We start from the raw sequence: 7075 nt of genomic DNA, 5'->3' as shown, positions 1-7075 counted from the left end.
AATGTAAGCTTTTGTCTGAGTTGTTAACTAATAAATTAGTCCAATCTGATTTGTAATGGTTGGTATGTGGCATAGTGACAAAATCTATTCTTGCAATTGGCATCAGAAGTGGAAGGAGGGAAGTCTTGCGAACTGAACCCTCAACCTGTGGATTCTGAGACAATCTCCAGGAAGATGGCACAGGAACTGAACTGAATTAGAAGATACCTAGTTGGTGTTTGCTTCAAAACTGATAGTTTGCTTGGTATGTGCAGATAAACACCCACAGATTTGGTCACAGAAGTATCCTGAGCTGATTGTTAAGTAAAGTATAGGAGAAATTGATTTGTTATTTCAGTACTTTTACAAATTCACACACCTTCAGTCTAATAAATAAGTTAAAATCCAATGAAAATGGCATCTGAAATCAGAATCTCTCAGGAGTGAGATGATACTGAAAGAAATTTTAGAGTACACCAAAAATAATTTTTTTCCCTATTTAGAAATATTGCCTTTTACAAATGCTTCATTCATTGTACATTGCATTTCTCAGCCTCTACACCTGGGAAAACCTTTGTAACATAGGTATAATGTGGTGCTAAAATTGTCACTCTATTTTTGTTTGATTCCTGTACTCAATTGTTTTATAACAATTAAATAATTTAAACAATGACAATTTTATAAAATTATGTGGTGTGTCTTAGATTACAGTCTTGACAATAGGGAACTAGTGTATGTATGTAGCAAAATGAAGAACAGATAATGACAGTGTGAAACCAATAATTTCTAAAATCTCAAGGCAACAGTTTCCACTGAAACAGTGGTTATTGTTTTATGGAAGCCTTAGAGCTTATGGCTCCAGTATAGCCTGGGGAAGTGAGCAATGGAAATGCAAAAAAAAAAGCCCTGTATCACCATAAGTTTAAATATATATATATAGAGAGAGAGAGAGACAGAGAGACAGAGAGACAGGAGAGAGAGAGAAGGAATGCTGAAAAGTAGAACTAGAAGTAGTAAGAATGCTGAAAATCTCCCATGCTATCCTTTTTCCTTTTCTTATGTTCTCTCTCATCACCTTTTCATCTTCTCTTCTCTTTCTCTCTGATTCTCTCTAACACACACACACAAACACAATGTGGGACCTTTCTGTCATCATCTGCTCTTCACTGGCAATAAAATAAAGATACTACTGGATTCTTACAGAGACAACCCAGCCTCTCAAAATCTACCTTTGCCATGTCTGTTTTCATTATTTCTTCAGTCATTCAGTCTATAACTAAGCACATTTTCTGAATTTACTAAGAATCAATCATATTGTAACAGAAACTACATCTATCCTATTTAATTTTGTACTTCCAACCCAGTAAGATAGCTGTTATTAGTGCAGCAAATGTTTCTTCTTTAAACAAATTATTCAGCCACCCTTAACGCTAACCACACCTTAACAGTGGCTCATGTAAATTTGTATACCTATTTCCTTTATACCACCCAATCCCTTCACCATTACAGCATCCATGGTGTGAGCAGTAATGATTGTACAAGATGACCCTACACTAAGATTTGGAAACTGAGAAAATGAGTCTTTTGCCTGAGTCACTTAGAAACGGAAATAAGAGATTTTAGAAACAGTGTAACCACTTTCTTGAAATGAGAAAATACGAACTCAGAAGACGGAAAACAGAGGCTTTGGCCTCCCAAGGTAGAGAAGTACGAAGGCAACTTGCAAAACTAAAAAGAGATCAGAAAGCAGACTGCAAGAGAAGTTCCCTGTGAGACCTGGCTCTCATCCATTTCTGAGGTGCAGCCACAATCCTCCTCTATTTCCTTTAAAACCTTCTGTACAAGAGGGAACCAGCAGTTAGCGTAATGGCTATGTCGTTGGATTCCCACGTGGTTGATCGTGGTTCACGTCCCGGACCCAGTGGCTTAAAACTCCCGCCGGGCGCATGTGCGTGTGTGCCCAAGATCCCGAGAGGAGAATGGAGAAGGGATTGCAGTGATGATTTCTCACTTTTTGTCTCTATGTCTCTCTCTCTGTGTCTGTCTGGCGAGCACACGCGCCCTATAGTGAAAACCTCTGAAAAAAAAAAAAAACTTCTGTACAAGAGATGAGAACAACAGATGGCGTAATGGTTATGTTGCTGGATACCCATGTAGCCAACTGCGGTTCAAGTCCCAGACCCTGAGCCTTAAAACTCAAGCTGATGGTATGTACATGCCCAAAATCCCAAAAGGAGAGTGGAAGAGAAGGGGTTGCACCACGGCCATCCTCCCTAGGGGTTGATTTCTTGCTTTCTGTCTCTCTGCTTCTCCCATGAGTATACGTGCCCTATAGCAAAATCTGTTTAAAAAAAGAATACAAGAGCAGTATTTTATTTATAACCTAAATTTTAGTTAATTCAGTCCACTCTTCATCAGTATATATTTTTCAAAATAAAAGTGACAGGGCACACCTAAGATATTTAGACTCAGCTTGAGACTCAGTGGGAATGAATAGGAATGGAGAGACTTCATATTTTTTCCAAACATCATATATCATTTTGATATTTAGCCAGAGCTGAAAACCACTGAATTATACTATACATGTAAGAAAATGCAAAGAAAAGGAGGCCAATAACACATTATTCCACAGATTTCAAATTTCATTAATTATATTGGACATACATATACAAAGAGAACTTAAGCATAGTTTTAGAAGAATGTATCCAATGATTGAACAAATCCTGTGTTGATATATTGCACAAATAAAGAAGGAAACAGGATAGTAAAATTACGGCCAATTGTTTCTCTTACAAAGTACATTTATCTTAATCTCAATGTTAACTTTTATTGCTACACATTAGAAAATTTTAACCTCTTAATGGAAAAATAATAGTCATTTTGGCAAGATAGCATGGTTTGAAGTTAAATGAAAAAATCAAAATGTTCAAATAATGCAAATAATTTTGAGATTAATCTTATCTTTCTGAAATTTTAAGATCATCAAACTCGAGATTTTATTTGATATATTGCCAGATGAAACCATACTATGTTAATCCTATGTATCTGCTGTAGGCCATTCTTCTCTAAATTATATGCTATTCATCACCTTGACATTATTAAAGTAATATAACCTTTTATCTATAAAGATAATGCATTTTAAATGTCATCACTGATATTCTGTTTATTTTCTATTTTTTATTTTCTTTTCCTTCTTGCCCCTTCATTTATACCTACAAAGGTTCATCTTATCTTAATTGAATATTGAATATTACAATTCCTTAAGATTTAGAGGTGAGACTTCTGACTTCATTTTGTACTCATCCTTGCTACCACATTCACACTAATGAGTTTAACTACTGCGTGGGCCCATTGACTACACACATATTTTTTTTTTAATCTTTAGCCTAGATCATTCTTCTGAGCCATACACATATATATTCAACCGCCTACTTGACAGATCTACTTGTAAACCTCAAAGGTACTTGACACTCAATATGCACAAACTGAGTCCCTTATTCCTCTTCTCCCTTGCAATCTTCTTCCAATATTAACTAACACAATGAATGTTAACATTCACGTGTAATTCAGAAATTTTGATGCTCTCTTTGTCGTCACATTTTCTTTTATCTCTATACTCAATGTACTATGAAAGAAGTATGATTATACCTCTTGAATTCACCTTTTTAACTTTGCTCCAATGTTAGCTATCATCTTGCCTCAGTTTTTTTTTTTTGGTAAGGAGCTAAATAGTAAATATTTTAAGGCTCTAGGCCTTATATTCTTTGCTGCAACTAATAATTCTGAGATTATAGTGATGACAGCAACCATAGATAATATATAAAAGAATGTGCATTGTTATGTTCCAATAAAGCTTTAGTTTAAGACATTCAAATTTGAATTGTATGCAGTTTCCATATGTGTCATAAAGTGTTATTCTTCTTTTGTTTTCCTTTCAAACATTTAGGTATGAAAACAAGTTTTAACTCATGGCAATAAGAACCAGGCAGGCTGAATTTGGCCCTTGGTTCCCCACTGTGTTAACCCCTAGTCAAAGTGGTCCTTCTTTTTCTGCTTTTATGTCTTTTAAGTTTATTTTTAGCACTGCAGACAAGGATTTTGTAGAATTCAAATCTGATTATGTCATATTCTTGCTCAATTGCTTTCCTTTGCTCTTAAGGTAAACTCAAAATATTTTTAAAGATTGGTTGAGGTCACTATAGAATCACATTCTTACATGTCTGTTTCCATCTCACACCATCTTGATGGATATTTTATCTCTTGGTTAACACATTTCTCTCATCAGTAATTTTTGACTAGTACTTCTTATGAATACAATATAAAGATTCATTTTTAATTCTAAGTGCTATGTCACATATAACATGATTACCAAGTATATGTTAGAAAAGGTTTAGTTATTAAAAAAAAAACTTTCTTATAAACTCTTGTTGAAAACAGAGTTGCATGATTTGTCTACTTGCATCACAGTTTGCAAATAAAGTTTATGTATTTGTCAGGTTGTCAAATTATATGTGATAATTGTATTGGACCACATAATTATAATCTTTAAGATAGATTCTAAATCTATTCCACGTACTTTAGAAAATCATGAAATTGACGGGCTAACGGATGTACAAACACAAGAGATAAGTGTGAATGCCAGACGTGGTGTGTGTGGAGGAGTGGGGCCTGGGGAAGGACATTTGGAGGAGGGATAGAGAGACAGAGCATTCTCGGGACGGGGAGGTAGTGGTGTTATATTTTGATCAATTGGACCGGGGAGAAATGTTCACATATTGAAATGTTCACTTTGTAAGCTAATGCGATTGAATGTATTAAAAAACGTAAATAAATAAATAAATTTTAAAAAAAGAAAATCATGCTAAACACCTAGCAATCATAAGTAAATATTTTAATAAGATCTTGTAGTGGAGTTTACATAGATCTATTCATTATGTGTAATAAAACAAAAATGTTTATTACTCTGAGATAAGTGTTGCTTTCTACATGCAAAAATCTGTACTGAATGCTATTTTTCAAATCAATTTATTTTAATGAGTTTTGACAGCCTACTTAATAATTGTCCATAAAATAGTAAGTCAAGAATATGAGATTGTTATTACATCTGACACTTGACTCTATTTGGGATACTTCCTTTTAATCAAAAGAAACTCACCTATCTTTCCATGCCTCTGCTGACATTCAATAGAGCCAATTAAATGAGCTCTCTATGCTAGAGTTTATGAATATAATCATCACATAAAATGGTAAAGATATTAATGATCATTTAAAAATGAATCTCTATAGTCAGAGTAATAGTAATAATGACATCTCGACTCTTCCAGTTAAGAAGCATAATTCATTGTTTAAAGTAATTACAGAAAATTGAACTAAGACTAGAAGCATGAAAATGTGGTTTCTCACGATGGTCATTCAATTGGCTAAAAAAGAAAAAAATGAGAGCTGAACAACTTAAGAATTAGTGAAATATGAGACCAGGAGGTGGTGTAGTGGTTAAGGCACTGTATTCTCAAATGGCTGACTGTGATTTGAGTCCCAGACCTGGCAACTTGAAATCACACCAAGAGTGTGCATGTGCATGCCCAAAATCCCAGAAGGAGAATGGAGGAGAAGGGATTAAGGCCTGGCTATTTTCCCTGGGTGGTGATTTCTCACTTTTCCTGTCACTGTCTCTGTCTGGTGAGCTCACATGGCTTAGGACAAAAACCTTTAAAAAAAAAAAGAAAAAGGAAAAAAATGTAATTTAAATAAAAATGACTAAAACAACTGATTATTTTATTTATACAAGTCATTGAACCTCTCCCTGTCTGACATGTCACATGAAAAATGAGCAAATAGCAAACTCAAGAGATAATTGTACATATATATGGGTTCACATGTGTAAACATTGTCTCAGACACATGAAAGGTTTTATAATGTTCACTTTTCCATAGTCCATTTGCCTGAAACGTGAATTAGTTCATCTTTAACTACTAGATTGTTCTAAAATATGAGGGAACTTCAAAAAATTGGTGGAAAATGGAATTAAAGTATGAGTTTATTTTGATACAAGCAAGTTTTGAAATACATTCATACTTTTTTATAATATGCATTTTCCATGAACTATTTGAGAACCTCCTCATACAATGAAATATCTGATGCAATCTGGACAATACAGCCTTCAAAGTAGGTCTATTCTGATCATCCTATGTTAAATTGAAAATCAAGTGAGGTACCATATACCTCATACTCACTATCTACTTTCCCCTGTCATTTTTATTCTAAAACATTTATTTAGCATACAACAGTTTTTCTATATTTGATATTTCTTTTTCTTTCTTTTCCAATATAGTATAAATTCTAAATGATGAGTACAAATGTATTTTCCTGTATCACACAAAGTTGATAATGTTTGTCACATAGTAGGCAGTCAGAAAGTATTTGTTGAACATGAATTAATAAATTTCATAATTTGACTCTCCCATGTCTTCATTTCAGTACTGGTTCCCAAAAGATAGTTATCAAACTTCCAAAAATAATCTCTCATTCTATTTGCATATGGCCCCATTGACACAAAGGACATTTCTCTAAGGCCAGTTTATTCTCTATACTTGCTAGTCTATTCTATACCTAACGTTAATTGTGATTAGATTCACACATTATAAGTAATCTCATTCCATTTTACAGAAAAGAAAAATAGATGTTTCATGTAATCCTCTGAGGGGGGTTTTGTGAGTCAGTGATTGATTTTTTTCATGCATTTTTGTTTTAACAGAGGAATAGTTGTCATAACGTCTGCTGAATTTAACAAGTAAAAATTACACAATAAAAATCAGAGTAATCTAAATTACAGGATGAAATGATATGCTAGGTTAATTATAATAACTTATGCTGAATCTTCATAATGACTTCACCATTTATTTTTTTTCTCTCATTCTTGGAAACATGAATTTTAATTACATTGAAAAGTCCATCTAAGAAACTGCTATTTTTAGAATAGTTTATGTAATAAAAATTAATACAAAAGAGTCTCTGAAACAAAAATTTTAGGCCATAGCCAATTTCCTGAGAGCTATTCAGTAATAATGATAACATTAAAAAGAAATTCATTCTGGGA

This window comes from Tupaia chinensis, unplaced genomic scaffold, assembly GCF_000334495.1.
Source record: "Tupaia chinensis unplaced genomic scaffold, TupChi_1.0 Scaffold000079_1, whole genome shotgun sequence".
NCBI classification, from domain to species: domain Eukaryota; kingdom Metazoa; phylum Chordata; class Mammalia; order Scandentia; family Tupaiidae; genus Tupaia; species Tupaia belangeri.
The sequence above is the reverse complement of the archived record's forward strand: the minus strand, read 5'-3'. Positions refer to the sequence as shown.